This window comes from Symphodus melops (assembly GCF_947650265.1).
Source record: "Symphodus melops genome assembly, contig: scaffold_346, whole genome shotgun sequence".
Lineage (NCBI taxonomy): Eukaryota > Metazoa > Chordata > Actinopteri > Labriformes > Labridae > Symphodus > Symphodus melops.
This window is the reverse complement of record NW_027636425.1, coordinates 6,509-25,289: the sequence shown is the minus strand read 5'-3', so window position 1 is coordinate 25,289 and position 18,781 is coordinate 6,509. Positions and strand designations below refer to the sequence as shown.

Below are 18,781 nucleotides of genomic sequence, written 5' to 3'. Positions count from 1 at the left end.
GTACACAGAGTTGAGCGCGTGTACACCGAGTTGAGCGCGTGTACACCGAGTTGAGCGCGTGTACACACAGTTTGAGCGCGTGTACACAGAGTTGAGCGCGTTTACACAGAGTTGAGCGCGTGTACACAGAGTTGAGCGCGCATAGATCATGTTTTTGGTTTGATCAGATGTGTATTTGCTGTTTGTGCTCTCTCCTATGTGACAATAATAACGCCATAGTTTGGACCATGATCTCACACAATTCAGACAAATAAACAAAGCAGCTCATTCAATTGCAAAAAACATAAACGCGCAGCCTCCAATTTGCTCAACATAAACGCGTAGCCGTGGCTGCTCGTTTATGTTGCGCAACAACATGTTGCGCAACATAAACGAGCTGCTCGTTTATGTTGCGCAAATTGGCAGCCTCCAATTTGCGCAACATAAACGCGCAGCCGTGGCTGCTCGTTTATGTTGCGCAACATAAACTGCGTTTACATGTCTCGGGTTTTTTTATTTGTAAACATCACATAAGCTGCAGTCAGATCGGATCTTTGGAGAACAAAATGAGAAGTTAAAAGCTCCTCGAAAAAACACTTATGTAGGAACATTTTAAAAGATCTAAAAAAATAATCTCTACATTTGTATGTTGTCTCTAAAGCGTCACTTTGTTTGTTCTGCAGGGTGACAGCAGCACTCATGAGCACAGGACCGGCAGATATCCCAATGACAGGAGCAGTGTCGACCTTCTTCATCCTCACTGCAATCCAAGTACCTGCACGAGAAGCTTCCACGCTGGTGGCTGTGGAATGGCTGCTGTGTGTTTAATAGTTTGTGAAGTTAGGCCCGACAGGCAGCGATCAATGAAGCTGCAGAGTTCTAGCTCTCAAAATTATAAAACTATGGGTTAATATAACAAAGAAGCTCAGGGCTTAAAAAAGACGGGGCGAAAATGATGTTAGCCCAGCTCTCGCATTTCTCCTTCTCACTCCAACATCCAACCTGCAGAGCCTTTACGTCCATCTCTATACTTCCAAACAGTGCTGGCTGACATCACAGAGGCTCTGTCCCCTTGTTATAAACGGTCTATATAAATACTGATTATAACCACTCTGATGTTGAATCGCTGCATTAATAAGACAGCTGTTATGTTTGTTTTCACATGACTTTGGTGTGCGTTGGCGTGACAGTCGTTGAGCACCTGTCCAAGCAGGAAACAGGAAGTCTCCCAGCAGAGTAGGCTCTATACCTGACTTACTCCTCATCAAAGAACAGTAAAGCTGACTTTACAACTGTACATAGCAGTGTTCACAGTTGGGATGTCTGTGTGCTGTTCTGTCTGGTTAGGGCAGACAGTGCTGGGGAAGTTCTGGTCCAGGAGGACTAGCTCGGTCCTGACACATTGGACTCCATGTCTCGTCCCTCTCTGACCCCTCTCTCTGTTTCTGTGTAGTTTCTTTCTACAGCTGTCATATAGTGCACAAAGCACAAGCTAACAGGAAACCTCTCTGTGTCAAGTCTCTGGAGTAAAACTGATTTAGATGCATCAGTGGATACTTTTAGTGGTTTATCTTGGTTGGTCCCAAAACTCTGTTTAGGTCCTTAGGATGGGTGCAAAGTTTCAGATCTTTATTAGGTTTCTCTGGTATTTCGTAGTTTATATTTTTCTGTTGACTTCCTCCTTATGAGGAGGAAGTCGTTCGCCAGGAACTTCCTCCTATAAGGAGGAAGTCGTTCGCCAGGAACTTCCTCCTTATGAGGAGGAAGTCAACTTTTCTCGCTGATTCTGTCATTTCTTTTTAGCTTTATTAGCTTTATTTTTATGTTTTCCTGGCGAACGACCACATCTTTGTTTTCTTTAACCCAGTCACTGTGTGAAGTCCTGTTCTGTATTTCACTTCCTCTCTGTCAGTGACATTTTAGGCTTTCAAACCTAACGTGGTTTGTTTCCCTCAATAAGTGCAGAAAGAGTCTTCAGAGCAGCATTACATTTCAGGGTGACCCTGTGTGTGTGTGTGTGTGTGTGTGTGTGTGTGTGTGTGTGTGTGTGTGATCATAAACTCTCAGAGTAGTGAAGTCGACAACTTTATTGACATTGTACAAAAAGACATTTTATTTCCATCTGTTGTCCCCGATCAGATGATGGCAAGAGTAACATACAAATCAACTCGTCACATAGAACAATATACAGACATTCAAACATTATGTGAGAGTTTATCTGAGATGTAAACGATTGTGGAGGACACATTCATACTGACCAGACTTTTGACTTGACAGGTGAAAGTTTGAAGGTTTGTGCAAAGTTTAAGCTTATTTGATTATTTTAAAGTAGAGCCAGGCGGTTGGATTGTCAGTCTCAATACCCTGATTCCTTCAGGAATTCTCCTTACACCTCAAAGTCATCTTCATTGGCAGTTTTCCACCGTGTGCTTTACATACAGAGGAAGTTAAATAAAGTTAAATAAATGGGTTAGGGTTATATAAAGTTATGCATTTTGAAAAAAGGGGGGTTGGGGGGAGAGTTTAGCTTCCTGACAGCGTGCTGGATGAAACTGTTCAGTCTGGTGGAGCTGGCTCCGAGGTTCTGGTACCGTCCTCCAGACTGCAGGAGGCTGAAGAGGCTGAGCACACATCCTTGGGGGCCCCCGTTCTTAGTGTGATGGTGCTCGGGATGTTGTTACCGACCTGTACTGACTGAGGAAGTCCAGCAACCAGTCACAGAGGGACGAGTGGAGGCCCAGTTGGTCCAGTTTCCTGATCAGCTGTTGTGGTGCGATGAGCTAAAGTCTATGAACAGCATTCTGACATCAGAGAGGACTTCAAACTTTTTTTGTAAATGATCTATTTAGCACACATCCAGGGATGTTGTCTGGGCCTGCAGCCTTGCAGGTGTTGATATTGGAGAGTTTCAAACCATCAGGACAGGGAGGGGACGCCATATACGCCGCCATCAGACCTGATCATGGCAGCTGGGATTGGCTCCAACAACACGTGGTACAGGTCATGGATGGATGGTTGAGTGTTTGTCAGAGATATTTAGAGTCTAGACGACAGCAGAGAGCCAGTACAGTTGATGCAAAGAGTCCCAGTACCACTGCTATGTAGATGCCAACTCTCCCCCGACTCTCTGCTTCTGGACTCACTGTTGGTCTCACTGTTGGTCTCACTGTTGGTCTCTGAGTTTCAGGCTCATGAGCTGCTGCTGTGAAGGACAATAAACATCTTACTGAAACATTCAACAAAATATCTACATGAACATATAAGACGGTGTAAATAAAAATGCTGCTGAAATATTAACTACATCACGTCTTTAAATAAAAGAAATGAGGAGGCAGGAACTAATGCTGGAAGAGATTTGAAATATTCTCTGAAGTCTAACAAAGGCAGCCTCAACATTCAGCCATCAAATCTCGAGAGAGAGAGAGAGAGAGAGAGAGAGAGAGAGAGAGAGAGAGAGAGAGAGAGAGAGAGAGAGAACCCAGAGTTTCCCCATAGTGCCTCCTGACATGGGGTTTGACCTTTTAATGACCTTTCTGAGAATGTTTGATGAAGATGAGTCAGTGTGAGTGATGATCCAGACCCTGGTTTTAATAAACTACTGAGTCAACTTACCGCTCACATTAAGGCGACATCCATCATCGTCCCTACCATCTTCTGAAAACACTTGACACTTGTATCGCCCCGAGTCTTCGGTCCTTAAGAAGAACACGTGAAGTCTGAGAAGTCCGTCTTTGAGGACGTGTTTGTCACAGTGGACTCGTCCTGAAAACTGTTCACCTTGAGACACTGAGACCTCGACTCCATCTTGAAGATGAAACAGGACACGGTCTTTGTGATCAGAGGACATCCAACAGTAGATGTAAAGTTTCTGAAGTGAGCCGTCAGCTTTGGGTGTGAAGGTCCACTCCAGCGTGACGTTCTGGTTCTCCTCTGCCTGATAGAAGCTCTGAGTCACCTCACTTCAAATCTTCCTGCTGAGGAGACACAGAGAGGAACATGAGGTGTGTGTGTGTGTGCAGTCTGAGAGTGTTTTAGTCTCTCTCTCTGTGAGGAGATTGAACTAAAGGTGTGAACTAACCACAGACACAGCTGATCAGAGTCATGAGCAGCAGGATCCAGATCATCTTCTTCTTCCAGTGAGAGGACACAGAGCTGAAGAGACACAAACACAAGAGGTCAAAGTTCAGTCCTCCTGCAGAGCAGAGGTTCCCAAAAATGTTCAGACCCCAAAATAACTGAGCCCAACTCTATTTCAGCAGTGTCATGTAAGAAAGACAGTAGAATAATTTGATATATATAATCACTAGGACTGTGTGGATATTCACAATTTCCAAAACACACAGAATTAATGGGAAGTATACATATTACTTTGCCACTGTTAACCATTAGTTAAAATGTAACTAATATTTGAATGGAGTCTTTTTCACCATAATGGATCAAATGTGCAATTTTAGGTCACTCAGCTTTTTTGTTTGGTGATAGAAAACATCTCATGACCCACTCAGTGAGTGTGTTTACGTGGGCTTGAGTATCCCGGTTATGAGCCTTCTCCCGCCTCACAGAGAAACCTCATGTAAACGCCCTCCACTAAGTCTTCTTTGCGCATGCGCACATCGGCCTAAGGTTTTTTCTTACGACACAAACCGCGGACATTTAAAATGTTAAAGGAAGTGAAAACATGAACACGGGTTATTTTAATTTTTTTAACTCCAACTTTATCGAACATTTCAACATACACAAAATGACAAAACAAACTCTTAAAAGGATGAGCAACAATAGCTAAATATACAGAACAAGTACATTCAAAACGTGAGTGAAGACAAGGGGGGATTAAATACAAATAAATTAAAAGAGCAGACAACAAAACTGGAGCAATGTAAAAAGGAAAATGAACACGGGTTTGTTCTCTGACAGCTGCCAACATCTGCGCAGGCGCAGTCAGCCAAGTGACGTACATGGATGCAATGGATGCGTCTCATTTCTTACAATACGAACCGCGGACATTTAAAATTTTAAAAGAATTGAAAACACCATTTCTTCAGTCTCCCCACCTTTTTCAGATCAGTCACACATCACCTCTGAGAAAACTTCAAATAAAAAGAAAACTCACCATGAAAAAACTTTCATCTTGTCACTGAGGTTGTTTCCATATCCCGTTTTTTTATTGGGATTTTAAGAAATCCGTGTATTTGCGCATGTAGACATCATATTGTAGCGTCCGTCCGGAACGACGAGAGCGTGCAAATAACAGCGTTTAATAAACCGGTGACCACCGTGACCACGCCGCTTACACCTGAGAACACACAAAACTTACCGCAACAAACCAACCCTCCCTCTTTAAGCCACTAAATACGTACCTTTAGGTGCGTTCACTGTCCCTCCACATAATCGGAATTATGAACACTTTAGCACCTACTGTCCCTACAACGTGAACCGTTACAATATCCTGATTTCAGAAAGCGGGATTCGTCCATTCCCGGTTTTGAGAAACCTAATTTTGCTACCTGGCGAAATCCGAAAAAAAAACAAAAAACAAAAAAACGGGATCCTGTGGCATGAACACGGGTTTCTTCTCTGACAGCTGCCAACAACTGCGCAGGCGCAGAGTCAGCCAGCACACTCTGAACCATAGCCATACTGCACACATCTTGCACACATCCTGGTCAGTGATTGATCAGCTACCTCTGTTGGATTGAGTGTTTTTTAATTACTTTTTTTGGATGGACTGAGTTTGTTTTAGATGAGCATACTCCGAGAGTATGGCTTCCAGGGCCCTTTGTTAAGGGCTCTCCGGTCCCTGTATGACCGGAGCAGGAGTCCGAGTGGATGGACAACACTGACTCAGATCCTGTTTATAACATCCATGATCTGATGGTCATGACAGATACACGTGACCTGCTGTTCACCTGGAACCACATGCAGCACCTGAACTATTTTCCATTGCTGTTGTCGGTCGCTGTATCTGCACCCCCTTTAATCTCAGATGCACTGAGATATATATATGTATATATATGTGTATATATATATATATATATATATATATATATATATATATATGTATATATATGTGTATATATATATATATATATATATATATATATATATATATATATATATATATATACACACACATACATATATACATATGTGTGTACAAATATAACCTTTAACTCATACAGTAGTATCAACTATTTAAAACATTAGAGTCTGAAAGTTGCCAACAAACAAACAGATGGATGATGCAGGAGAGTTTTAAAACTTCCTGCTGAGGAGACACAGAGAGGAACATGAGGTGTGTGTGTGCAGTCTGAGAGTGTTTTAATCTCTCTCTCTGTGAGAAGATTGAACTAAAGGTGTGAACTAACCAGAGACACAGCTGATCAGAGTCATGAGCAGCAGGATCCAGATGATCATCTTCTTCTTCCAGTGAGAGGACACAGAGCTGAAGAGACAAACACAAGAGGTCAAAGTTCAGTCCTCCTGCAGAGAAGAGGTTCCCAAAAATGTTCAGACCCCAAAATAACTGAGCCCAACTCTATTTCAGCAGTGTAATGTAAGAAAGACAGTAGAATAATTTGATATATATAATCACTAGGACTGTGTGGATATTCACAATTTCCAAAACACACAGAATTAATGGGAAGTATACATATTACTTTGCCACTGTTAACCATTAGTTAAAATGTAACTAATATTTGAATGGAGTCTTTTTCACCATAATGGATAAAATGTGCAATTTTAGGTCTTTTTGTTTGGTGATAGAAAACATCTCATGACCCACTCAGTGAGTGTGTTTACGTGGGCTTGAGTGTCCCGGTTATGAGCCTCATCCCGGTTTTGATAATATTCGGGATATGACGTTTAGGTTGAGAAACCTCACTGCGTCTTCTTTGCGCATGCGCAGATAGGCCTAAGGTTTTTTCTTACAACACAAACCGCGGACATTTAAAATGTTAAAAGAATTGAAAAAACCATTTCTTCAGTCTCCTCACCTTTTTCCGATCAGTCACACATCACCTCTGAGAAAACTTCAAATAAAAGGAAAACTCACCATGAAAAAACTTTCATCTTGTCACTGAGGTTGTTTCCATATCCCGTTTTTTATATTGGGATTTTAATAAATCCGTGTATTTCCGCACGTAGACATCATATTGTAGCGTCTGTCCGTTAAAGAACGACAAATAACAGCTTTTAATAAACCGGTCACCTTCTCTCCACGCCGCTTCCAGCCGAGAACACAACTTACTGATCCAGAACTCTGCCGCCCGGATCATTACTTGCACCACATCATCTGATCACATCACCCCCATTCTCATTCAACTTCACTGGCTCCCTGTACAATTTCGCATCAACTACAAAAACCTCCTCCTCACTTACAAAGTTCTTCACCAGCTAGCCCCCACTTACCTCTGCGACCTCCTCCATCACTACAGACCCTCACGCACCCTCCGCTCAACCTCTGCTGGACTGCTAGTCATCCCCACACCACGCCTCAGTACCATGGGTGCCCGAGCCTTCAGCTGCTCGGCACCCAGACTTTAGAACTCCCTCCCCCCCACATACGACAGTCAGAGTCCATCTCCACCTTTAAATCCCAACTCAAAACCCACCTGTTTAAACTGGCATACTCACTGTAACTGTTCACTCCACACTACACCTGTCTTTTGTTTGTTTTTATGTTTGGTTTTAACCTAATGTATTGCTTTTATCCACTGTAAGGCGACCTTGGGTGGCTTGAAAGGCGCCATTAAATAAAATGTATTATTAGGGTGGTTGCCTGAAAGGCAAACCACACTACTACAATTGTTAATATTCTTATTATTATATCCTCAATTTTACGCACGCTACTCCTCCCACAGCGTTTGCGCCACACACACAAGAAAGGTATCAAAACGAGCAGCTCGGTCATGACATGGGTGCTATTACTTTGTGGAAACCTCGGACACACGGTGTGGACACAAATCGAGTTTAAGTGACAAAAATTTGACCCATTGAAAATGATTCAAATCCTAGAGTGTAACTGCCAAAAACTTAGGTTTTGGAAACATATTTGTAAATCGCCATCCTGAAGTCATTGTTGCTCGCATATATAAACAAAATACATCAAAATAAAGCTCTGAGTGTCCTCTCACTCATAAAGCAAAAAGTAAAAACATAAAATGTTTCAGTCTCCCAGGGTTAGACATTTGTTTGACAGTCACGCACCACATACACACACATTGGGCTCTCACTCTACCTAACCTCCAGAATTTCACAATTTTCACTCATGTTTTAAAATTGCCACTGTGGTCCCAGTCTGAATGTTACATACAAATAAAATACATCGAAACGTGTGCCTATTTGTTCTGTCGCTCACAGTCCAAACGGATCAGTGATATCATGTTTAGTTTTTAAGATATTTGAGGCTTTGCGAGCAGTGGTAAGCTCATTCAAAGACTTTGGTTGACATTCAGCTTTGATCTGCCAAACTGCCAGAACATTCTATCAATCAGTGAGCAGCAGGTGTTCAGAGTTAGAGTGATGACATCATCATTTGAGTGGGACCATAGCAGTGTGACAGAGTTCTGTCTTAGCTGTTAGCTGACTACAGTTAAACAGTTTTACTGCAGTATAACTCAGAAACACAGACGGCAACCACCCTCACAATTTCTGCTGGAATTGTCTAGTTATTATTATTACTGCAACAGACCAACTGGACCAACCGGTTACCTTCTCTCTCTTTAAGCCGCTAAATACGTACCTTTACGTGCGTTCACTGACCCTCCACATAATCGGAATTATGAACACTTTAGCAAAGACTGTCCTTACAACATATCCCCTCTGACTTTCCATTAAAAAACACACCCACACAAACTCCTACCTACACACTGTTTCTGGTTTGTACTGTAATTGTGTCTCGTCTTGCAATAAAAACAACAAATAAAAAGAAGAGCTGCCATCCGCCTGAGTGAAAAGGGGAAGAAACCTTAAAACCATTTCCTCCGCCATTATTTCTTGCAGTAGTATTTTCAGGGTCGTGATAGGATACTTCTTATTCCTTACTCCTTATTTATGAAACTATGTCAAAGTAACTTCACAAAATGCATAGTTTAATGTTCATTTCAGGATTCAATATCATTACTTGTTACACTAAGTAGTAGAGAGTGTTATAATAGGTTGTATATTTGTTTTTAAAGTAGGAGAAATGAGTATGTTTTATAAAGGGGGGGGGGGGGGGGGGCGAGATTATGGCTTCCAGGGCCCTTTGTTAAGGGCTCTCCGGTCCCTGTATGACCGGATGCAGGAGTCCGAATGGATGGACAACACTGACTCAGATCCTGTTTATAACATCCATGATCTGATGGTCATGACAGATACACGTGACCTGCTGTTCACCTGGAACCACATGCAGCACCTGAACTATTTTCCATTGCTGTTGTCGGTCGCTGTATCTGCACCCCCTTTAATCTCAGATACACCCTGAGTCATTTTGTTCTAAGACTAGATAGCTGAGGCTATTTGTTTGTACAAATATAAATATAAGCTTGATCAACTATTTAAAACATTAGAGTCTGAAAGTTGCCAACAAACAAACAGATGGATGATGCAGGAGAGTTTTAAAACTCTCATGTCCTGCCAGGTTAAAATCCTGGATTTTATCAATGGAGCCTGGTGGAGTTGAAGAGAGTGACGCAACAGCTGCTTTTTCTAAATAGTAAAAAAGAAGAGTTTCTTACCTTAACAAAAGGTCTTCCTCAGTAGGGATCCTTTCTGCCCCTGGGGGCCTCCGACCACTAGGGACCTCCAAAACCCCATCGACTCAAGCCTCATCTTGTCTTTGAGTTTTTTGTTTCTTTGTTGTTGTTTTTTTTAAATACATGTGTTGAAACATAAACAAATGGATGTAAAGGTACTTGATGTGAAAATAAGAAAAGTATTCTGATTGGTTTTCTGGCTGTGTCCTGATGGTGACCTGCCTTCAGTCAGAGGACAAAGAGGGAATAACCAGCAGTATTTATTATTATTATTATTATTATGTTTAATATCAGCAGCTAAAACAAAGAACAAACATGGACAAGAACTCGTCAGAGAGCTGGAGTTTAAAGATGTGGTGGAGGAGCTTAAGAGGAGTCATAAAGAAGACCAATGCGTCAGGTAGGCTTTCTTTAATATTATTTCCACATGAGGGACCGGCTGTAGTGAGTCGTTACCATGATGAGCCGCCAGGTGGCGCCAACATAATGTTTGACCTGTGAGCTACAAGTGTGTATAGAAGAAGAGCACGGTGCTGGCTGTGTTGTTGACTTGTTGCACGGACACATTAAAAGTTAAATGTTGAACATTTTGTATGTTTGAAACAAAAACATAACAGTCGTCATTTAAAGCAGTAGCCCATAAATCATTGTCTCTCAGGTGTTGTTCTTATGAAAACATGGAGGCTTGTTTATCTTTACGTCTCTACTGTGAAACTCCTGTGATTAGAAATGTAGTGTGTTTGTGTGTGCACGCGCGCTCGCTCTCTGCGCACGTGTGATTGATGGATGCATTGATGATGATGATTCATGAAGGTGGTGTAAGTCCTGAACGATAGAAGACGTGCAGGTGATTTTTAGCCTGTCAGTGTAAATCCTGTATAAGAGGTCGGTCCACATACACACAGTCAAAGTTAATGACATGTGATTACAGCTGGGATTTAATCACTATTATACAGGCGCTACACATCCTGCTGTAGTTAATGTTCTCTGTGTCCTCTGCATGAAGAGGATCAAATAGAAACATCAGAGCAATAACTTCTGTAGCCTGTTTATTTGACTCTGTCCTCTTCACTGCCTCACTTTAGCTCTGATGCTCTTTTCCGTCACACACATGATAAATGGACTTGAGCTTTTCTCCTGAACTTTTACACCACATGTCGTACCTACCTTCCCATCCACACCCACTCACACACTGAAGTCAGTGGTTGCTATTTAAAGTGACTATAGCGAAGTAACTCATCCCATTCATACACCACCGATGAAGCAGCGGGAGCGACTTGGGGTTAAGTGTGTTGCCCGAGGACACGTCGTACACGTGGTTGCAGGAGCTGGGGATCAAACCTCCGACCTTCCAGTTGAGGGAGAAGCGCAGCAACTTTTTAAGCTCGAAGGCCTAAAACACCTGCTGCTATAATATTGTACTCGCCCTTCACTGACCACCTGACCACAGAGGTGAGGGGCCGGGTACGAGTCTTAAAGCCCTTCCTTCTGCCCCGTGGATTGCCTCTGTTGACGCACAGTTTATAGCAGGTTAAAGATAAATATAAAGTGCTGTGATGCCCGGTGTTCTCACGTCAAAGTGACAATTTGTATTTTGTACTTGGCGTTAAACATGTTCATGTCTGCTGAAAAAAAAGGAGGCTTATTGAATGAGTGTGTATGTGACTTCCTGTGCTTCTGCAGCCTCAAGCGGACACTCGGGGAACTTCAAGATTTTGCACTTTCACATCACTGGAGGTCGCTGCTGTCGTCTAGCCGTAATTTGAGCGACTTCTGCTGTCACTCAAACTAAAGTGGAATAAAAGGAGGCGCTCAAAGGCACCGCGGGGTCGTTGTTGTCCATCACATCCCGCTGCAGGAAACCTCGAGACAAAAGCTTCCTCGTGCTGTCTCCGTGTTGATGATGCGTTCGTCTCTCTTGGCTGAACTGTAAGAAGCACGCGGAGCCCTCGGGTGGATTAATTTCTCGTATTATTTATTGAAAACCCAGCAGTCGTCAGTAATACCTGTTGTGCCCGTACAGACAGGCGGGGGGAGTGAGGGGAAGTGGTCAACTAAACTAGCTGTCATTCTGTTGTCAAGAAGAAGAAAAAAAAAAAGAAGCAGAAAACACTCTGATATGCTACTGAATGACACCTCCTTGGACTTGTTTTCTTTTTCAAAATGTTACACCGGAGGAGCAGAGGAGAACTGAGGGAGAAGTGTGGCGGCGGTTCAGAGATAGAAGTGAAATCTGAAAGACGGGTTTGGGTGCGTTTGTTTTCTCCTCTGAGAAGTGTAGCTCTCGTTTATTTTGTGTAGTGAAAAGATCCCCCCCCCTTCTCTCTCTCTCTCTGCGTCTCTTCCTCCCTCCGTTTGTCTTCATCGTTTCTTTGGAGTTTGGGCTGTGCGAGGCGGGGTGACGGGCCGACCCGAAAAAAAGTTTGGACACCACTGGTGTAGAAGAAGTGCACGGTGCTGGCTGTGTTGTTGACTTGTTGCACGGACACATTAAAAGTTAAATGTTGAACATTTTGTATGTTTGAAACAAAAACATAACAGTGGTCATTTAAAGCAGTAGCCCATAAATCATTGTGTTGTTCTTATGAAAACATGGAGGCTTGTTTATCTTTACGTCTCTACTGTGAAACTCCTGTGATTAGAAATGTAGTGTGTGTGTTTGTGTGCACGCGCGCTCGCTCGCTCGCTCGCTCGCTCTCTGCGCACGTGTGATTGATAGATGCATTGATGATGATGATTCATGAAGGTGGTGTAAGTCCTGAACGATAGAAGACATGTGCAGGTGATTTTTAGCCTGTCAGTGTAAATCCTGTATAAGAGGTCGGTCCACATACACACAGTCAAAGTTAATGACATGTTTCACATGTGTCACTTTCTCTCTGTCGGTGACATTTACTCTTTATCAGACTTGACCTTAAACAGGCTTTCAAACCTAACGTAGTTTGTTTCCCTCAATAAGTGCAGAAAGAGTCTTCAGAGCAGCATTACATTTCAGGGTGACCCTACACACTCCTTTATGAGGTGTGTGTGTGTGTGTGTGTGTGTCATCATAAACTCTCAGAGTAGTGAAGTCGACAACTTTGTTGACATTGTACAAAAAGACATTTTATTTCCATCTGTTGTCCCCGATCAGATGATGGCAAGAGTAACATACAAATCAACTCGTCACATAAAACAATATTCAGACATTCAAACATTATGTGATCTGAGATGTAAAAGATTGTGGAGAGGACACATTAATACTGACCTGACTTCAAATACATTCTTTTGACATGACAGGTGAAAGTTTGAAGGTTTGTGCAAAGTTTAAGATTATTTGATTCTTTTAAAGTAGAGCCAGGCGGTTGGATTGTCAGTCTCAATACCCTGATTCCTTCATGAATTCTCCTTACACCTCAAAGTCATCTTCATTGGCAATTTTCCACCGTGTGCTTTACATACAGAGGAAGTTAAATAAATGGGCTAAATAAAGTTAAATAAATGGGTTAGGGTTATATAAAGTTATGCATTTTGAAAAAAGGGGGGTTGGGGGGAGAGTTTAGCTTCCTGATGAAACTGTTCAGTCTGGTGGAGCTGGCTCCGAGGTTCTGGTACCGTCCTCCAGACTGCAGGAGGCTGAAGAGGCTGAGCACACATCCTTGGGGGCCCCCGTTCTTAGTGTGATGGTGCTCGGGATGTTGTTGCCGACCTGTACTGACTGAGGAAGTCCAGCAACCAGTCACAGAGGGACGAGTGGAGGCCCAGTTGGTCCAGTTTCCTGATCAGCTGTTGTGGTGCGATGTGCTGGTTCTTGGTGTCCAGTTGGAGAACAGAACAGATTGCATCCTCAGTGGATCGGTATGCAAACTGGAACAGGTCTAGGTTTGTAGGAGGGATGGACTTTATGTGACATGACTAGACTTTCAATGCATTTCATGAGGATTAATGCGACAGGGTGATATTCATTAAAGCAGGATAAAGAGTTCCAGACAGGTGCTGAAGATAACAGTGAAGTCGTTGAACTATATTCTCAAAGTGGGCTCTGCGAACCATAGCTTGGGGGTCCGCGTAATATTTACAAAAAACTTTAAAAGCTGCACATTGAAAAAGCATATCTAAAAACTGGGATCTCTTGCTCCAACCAAGTGGTACAGGTCATGGATGGATGGTTGAGTGTTGGTCAGAGATATTTACAGTCTAGACGACTGCAGAGACGTTTCCTCTCTTGTCAGCACTTTTCATGAAACATTTCTTCACACAGCAGAGAGCCAGTACAGCTGATGCAGAGAGTCCCAGTCCCAGTGCTATGTAGAAGCCAACTGTCCCCCGACTCTCTGCTTCTGGTCTCACTGTTGGTCTCTGAATTTCTGGCTCATGAGCTGCTGCTGTGAAGGACAATAAACACATCTTACTGAAACATTCAACAAAATATCTGCATGAACATATAAGACGGTGTAAATAAAAATGCTGCTGAAATATTAACTACATCACGTCTTTAAATAAAAGAAGAAATGAGGAGGCAGGAACTAATGCTGGAAGAGATTTGAAATATTCTCTGAAGTCTAACAAAGGCAGCCTCAACATTCAGCCATCAAATCTCAAATGTCAGAGAGACAGAGAGAGAGAGAGAGAGAGAGAGAGAGAGAGAGAGAGAGAGAGAGAGAGAGAGAGAGAGATTTGCCTGATAGTGCCTCCTGACATGGGGTTTGACCTTTTAATGACCTTTCTGAGAGTGTTTGATGAAGATGAGTCAGTGTGAGTGATGATCCAGACCCTGGTTTTAATAAAGATCTACTGAGTCAACTTACCGCTCACATTAAGGTGACATCCATCATCGTTCCTACCATCTTCTGACAACACTTGACAGTTGTATTGCCCCGAGTCTTTGGGCCTTAACGAGGACACGTGAAGTCTGAGTCGTCCTTCTTTGAGGACGTCTTGGTCACAGTGGACTCGTCCTACAAACTGTTCACCTTGAGACACTGAGACCTCGACTCCTTCTTGAAGATGAAACAGGACACTGTCTTTGTGATCAGAGGACATCCAACAGTAGATATAAAGTTTCTGAAGTGAGCCGTCAGCTTTGGGTGTGAAGGTCCACTCCAGCGTGACGTTCTGGTTCTCCTCTGCCTGATAGAAGCTCCGAGTCACGTTCACTTCAAATCTTCCTGCTGAGGAGACACAGAGAGGAACATGAGGTGTGTGTGTGCAGTCTGCGAGTGTTTTAGTCTCTCTCTCTGTGAGGAGATTGAACTAAAGGTGTGAACTAACCACAGACACAGCTGATCAGCATCATGAGCAGCAGGATCCAGATCATCATCTTCTTCTTCCAGTGAGAGGACACAGAGCTGAAGAGACAAACACAAGAGGTCAAAGTTCAGTCCTCCTGCAGAGCAGAGGTTCCCAAAAATGTTCAGACCCCAAAATAACTGAGCCCAACTCTATTTCAGCAGTGTCATGTAAGAAAGACAGTATTGGAAGTGAAGGTAACTTAGGTATTATTTTTTGATATGTCAATGTGCCTTTTACCATATTTATGATGGCTTGAGGAATCGCTTTAATAACTGTTGAATATTGTTTAGTTGTACATTCAATGTTGTATTTTACCATTCAATCATTGTAATCAAGCAAATTCCCCTCTGAATCCATTAAATGTAAAATAGACCAAATACCTCTCTCCACCCACTCATGACCATATAAGGACTTACGTTTAAACAAAATACATCTATTGTTCCATATTGGACAGTTGTTTGGGGTAAAATTGTGTTTATAGGCCAATTTCCAGTAAAGGAGGAGTTGCTGATGAAAAGATGAAGTTTAGATACAAGAAAGTCACATCTCAAGAGAAATTCTATACCACCACATTTTTCAAATATTTTAGAAGGAATATTAAACCAGAAAGTTTTGCTATTGCGTATGAATTATTGTAACCATTTAAGCTTTATCATACCATTCATTGATTCAAAGTCAATTACATTTAAACCCCCTTCCTCTATAGATTTTACCACATCATTATTTATAATATAGTGATGTTTATTTCTCCAGATAAAGTTAAAGATGGACTGGTTAACTGATCTAATTGAGTTATTAGAAATATCTAAAGAAAAGGCAGGGTACATTATTTCACTTTTAGTGATTAGAATCCGTCCAAAGATTGACAAGTCTCTTTGCAACCAGGAGTTGAGAATAGTTTTGCTTTTCTTTATAATTGTCTCCAAATTGTGTTCTTCTCTAGTTTTGATGTCTTTTGTAATAACCACACCTAAATATTTCACTCTCTCTTTAACTGGGATTTCATATAAGTCTACCAAGGGGTGATCATGTATAGAGACTAATTCACATTTCTTTAAATTTAAGTAAAGTCCAGATGTTTTGGAAAATGTCTTAATTTTCTTGAGAATCAGAGGAATCTGTTCGGACCTTTTAACAAAGATTGTGGTATCATCTGAGTAACAGACACATTACTACCCAGCACATTTAAGGGCTCTATGTCAGGGCTGCATCTTATACCTCGATTGACCTCAAATCTTTTAGTGGTACCTTGAGGGAGGGAGACAGAACTATTGATCTCACTGTAGAGCATAGAGATAACTTTGATACAACAGGAGCCAAAACCAAAGTACTGTCAAGTTTTCAATATAAATGGATGTTCGACTGAATCAAAGGCTTTATAAAAATCTAAAAATAAAACTAAACCTTTGTCATTAATCAAATAATTATAATCCAGAAGGTCAAGAACCAACCTAATGTTGTTGTGTATAGACCTGTCTTTAAGAAATCCAGATTGAGTTTTACTGATTGTTTGATCCTTCCCTAATTTCAATCTGTTAGCAAGAACAAGAGTGAATAATTTGTAATCTACATTCAATAAAGTTATTGGTCTCAAGTTATCAATTTGCCTTTTGTCCTTACCAGGTTTAGGTAACAAGGTGATGACTCCTTGTTTCATAGGAGACATAAGAGCATTATTTTCCACACATTCTTTTAGAGCATTGTTATGGTCCTATGTTGTGTGGTATGTTGTGTGGTATTTGTTTCTCCTCCTGTCTGTTGAGAGTGGGCGTGTCTGTTTAGGATGTGTCAGGTGGACGGAGAAGGTGGCTGCTGACTGAAGGAGAGGGGTGGACTCTGATTGGAGGAGCTGCATAAAGGCGGGGCTTCATTCTGTTCGCGCGCTCTGCTCTTGCCATTTCCAACTCGGCCAGCCACGTGGAAAGTTGTGAATTGTGAATGTGTTTTGTTTCCTCTTAACCCCAGCTGTGAGAGAAACCCTACTTTTGTTTTAAGATTTTTCTCCTGTTTTGGTTTAGTAGAAGTTAGGGGAAGAATTGTTTTTGATTTTCCAATTATTTTTGATAGGTAAGGTTGAGGGTACCTTGTGTGTTTTTTTTTGTTTGTTGTTTTAAGGGTACATTTTCTCTCCTTAAAGAAAAATAAACAAGCTGTGGGTTAACTAAAGTGGCCTGGAGTGCTGGTTCTTGTTGGGAGTGGGAAGAGTGGGGGCTGCTTTATGTTGTGTCCAGGTTCCCCTAGACCGGGGACATAACAAGCATTAAAAAGTAAATCTCTAATATTCTCCCAGAAAAATGTCTAAAAGTTTGAAGTCAGTCCATCCTGGCCTGGAGCCTTGTTTATTGCTGTTTGTTTTAGAGCCGTCTCTAATTCCTTGATATCTCTGAGTCACATGTTTCCTTCAAATCTAAATCAACTTGAGGAATATGAAGTTTAATACTTTCAAGAAAAGAAATAGAGTCCCCAGCCAAATAAGATGAAGAGTATAGTTTTGAATAAAAATTGTGAATTTCTTCTGAAATGATTTTAGAATCAGAACATTCTTTATTATTTACCATTAAAACATCGATACTATGACGTTCCTGTCTTCTTCTTTCATGCCCAAAAAAAAAGAAGTATTCTTTTACGGAAGTGTCTAATTTATTACAACACAAACCACGGACATTTAAAATGTTAAAAGAATTGAAAACACCATTTTCTTTTGTCTCCCCACCTGTTTCAGCTCAGTCACACATCACCTCTGAGAAAACTTCAAATAAAAGGAAAACTCACCATGTAAAAACTTTCATCTTGTCACTGAGTGCCTTTCCATATCCCGTTTTTTTAATTGGGATTTTAAGAAATCCGTGTATTTGCGCAAGTAGACATCATATTGTAGCGTCCGTCCGTTAAAGAACGACAAATAACAGCGTTTAATAAACCGGTCACCGTGGGTCGTGACCACGCCTCTGACAACTTACCGCAACAAACCACCTCTCTCAAACAGCGGCTAAATACTTGGTGCATTCACTGACCCTCCGCATAATCGGAATTATGAACACATTAGCAACGACTGTGGGGCTGGGTTAAAATAATCGATTCGAATCGATTTTCCTTTGAATGGCCCGATATCGATTCATAATATCCTAAAATCGATTATTTAATAGTCTTTTCTACTGTGTGTAATGCAGCCTGCAGTTTAAAGCCGTCTTGCGTGGACAGCCAGAGATCTCGTCACTAGGCGAAGAGCGCGAGCGTTGTTAAACACTGAAGGCACTACCAACAAACTTTTTTGGATTTAAAAAACACGAAGGCAGCAATGAACGGGACAATAGCAAAACTATATGCAAGATCTGCAGCGTGGAGGTGAAATATTGTGGAAACAACGAATGTCCGAAATAATTTATCGAGACACCACCCGGAAACGCAGTCTGCAAAGACGTCGGACCCGAAGCAAACGCAGCTGGAGAAGGCATATGTATGAAGGTTACCAGCAAACTCTCTGCGAGACCAGAAAATAACTGAGGCTGTCGCAACATTTACTTTTTCTTTTTTTTTTTTTCCTTTTTTACTTTAAGACTCAGACGCCGACCCCTTTCTTGTTTTTTAAAAGTGGTTGTTTGGCAAATATCTTCATAGTCTTATTTTTTCCAATATTCATGTGTTAAAGATAAAAAAAACAAACTTTTATTTCAAACTACTAATAAAAACTAAAGGTAGCAGGTTAAACCACACAACATTTACAATACCCACCACCTAAATAACAATCAAAACAGAAAAAGCAAAAAACAAAACAAAAGGGAAAAAGGAAAGGAACA

General features: G+C 41.6%; 2 long non-coding RNA genes across 2 annotated transcripts; both read right to left on the bottom strand.

Moving 5' to 3' along the window:
* Positions 1-2,844: 2,844 nt before the first annotated feature.
* Positions 2,845-15,022, bottom strand: LOC306819536. The gene is made up of 3 exons (XR_013778571.1): positions 14,964-15,022; positions 14,501-14,863; positions 2,845-3,181 (listed from the first exon to the last, which is right to left on the bottom strand). It is a non-coding gene; the product is annotated as an uncharacterized lncRNA (long non-coding RNA).
* On the bottom strand, positions 3,598-5,305 carry LOC306819535. Its single transcript, XR_013778570.1, has 3 exons — positions 5,090-5,305; positions 4,058-4,131; positions 3,598-3,953 (listed from the first exon to the last, which is right to left on the bottom strand). It is a non-coding gene; the product is annotated as an uncharacterized lncRNA (long non-coding RNA).
* Positions 15,023-18,781: the final 3,759 nt, after the last annotated feature.